Consider the following 1,861-nt stretch of genomic DNA (forward strand, 5'->3'; position numbering starts at 1 on the left):
GGGAGGCGGGGCGCACCTGGCGGGGCGGAGCGTGCAGGGCGCAGGCGCAGATGGCAGACACCTGGGCGGCCGCTCCCCCGCCCTCGGTGCACCTGGGGCCGCCCCTGGCGCCGGGAGGGGCGTGGCTTGCGCTGGCCCCACCCCTAGCCGGACCTGGCCGCGTGGGGGCAGCAGCCGGCGAAGCGCCGAGCCAGGAACGTGGGCGACCGCGAGTGCGTGCCTTTGCTGTTGAGCTGATCCTTGCGGGGGTGGGGGGAGGAGAGGGCGGCTGACAAGCGTTTCTTGGAAACCTTGTGGTTGGGTCTCAGTCTTCCTTCGTAGGTAAGGCATTTTTTTTTCTTCCTGGAGACCCAGCGTCGGCCACTGTGTGTCACTACACAAGAAACAGTCCAGAGTAGTGATGCTTTAACCATAGGGCAGAGCTCTGATGGAGAGAGCCCAGAGGCCCTGACAGAGGGCCTGGGAGGGCTTCCTGGAGGAGGTGGTAGACCTGAGAAAGAGCAACGGCCTTGGGCCCTGCCTCCCGGGTTCCCCATACAAGTCCCGAGACAGACTTCACCTGACAGTACAGTAGAAGTTTGTCAGGGCTGCAATAGGAAAGCTTAGGCGGAGTGACAAGACCCCAGAGCAGGAAAACACCTGACCCAGCCTGGGAGTCTGCGTCTGTTGTGGGGGGGACACATATGAGCTGATTCTCCACGGCGGTGTAGTAGGGCACGCATAGAAGCATAGGACAGTCGAGAGAATTAAAATAAATGCATTATTAAATGGGACCGGCGCTGTGGCACAGCGGGTTGAGCCGCCACCTGCAACTCTGGTATCACATATGAGCACCAGTTCGAGTCCCGGCTGCTCCACCTCCAGTCCAGCTCCCTGCTAATGTGCCTGGGAAAACACCTGAAGGTGGCCAAGTGCTTGGCAGATCAGGATGGAATTCCAGGCTCCTGGCCCAACCCTGGCCATTGCAGCCATCTGGGGAGTGAACCAGCAGGTGGAAGATCTCTTTCTCCCTCCCCCTCTACCTTTCTTTCTTTCTTTCTTTCTTTCTTTCTTTCTTTTCTAAAGATTTATTTATTTATTTGAAAGTCAGAGTTACAGAGAAGGAGAGAGAGAGAGACGTGGGCCCAAGGACTCTCCATAATGGAGAGCTGGATTGGAAGTGGAGCAGCTGGGTCTTGAACCGGTGCCCATATGGAATGTTGGCACTGCAGGCGGCAGCTTTACCCGCTACATCCTGCACCCTGCCTTTCAAGTAAATAAATAAATCTTTTATAAGTAGGGGCCGGCGCTGTGGTGCAGCTGGTTAAAGCCCTGGCCTGAAGCGCAGGCATCCCATATGGGCACCAGTTCTAGTCCCGGCTGCTCCACTTCTGATCCAGCTCTCTGCTATGGCCTGGGAAAGCAGTGGAAGATGTCACAAGTGCTTGGGCCCCTGCACCTGCGTGTGGGAGACCCGGAGGAGGCTCCTGGCTTCGGATCGGCACAGCTCTGGCCATTGCGGCCATCTGGGGAGTGAACCAGCGGGTGGAAGACCTCTCTCTCTGTCTCTACCTCTCTCTGTAACTCTTGTCTTTCAAATAAATAAAATAAAATATTTTAAAAATAAGTAAGTGCATTGTTATCACACGTAAGTGGCAGGGGCAGGCATGTGGGGCAGCTGTTAAACCGACACTTGGGACACCTGACTTCCTGCTTCTGCTTTTGCAGCTTTCTGCACATGCACACCGGGGAGGCGGCAGGTGATGGCTCAGGTCCCCGGGTCCATGCCTACTTCCCGGCTCCTGGCTTCAACCTAGCCCAGCCCTGTTTCAGGCATTTGGCGAAGGAACCAGTGGTTGGAAGATATCTCTCTCTCTCTCTC

The sequence above is a fragment of the Oryctolagus cuniculus genome, chromosome 18, assembly GCF_051225735.1.
Source record: "Oryctolagus cuniculus isolate XC-2025 breed Fujian yellow rabbit chromosome 18, ASM5122573v1, whole genome shotgun sequence".
Classification (NCBI taxonomy): domain Eukaryota; kingdom Metazoa; phylum Chordata; class Mammalia; order Lagomorpha; family Leporidae; genus Oryctolagus; species Oryctolagus cuniculus.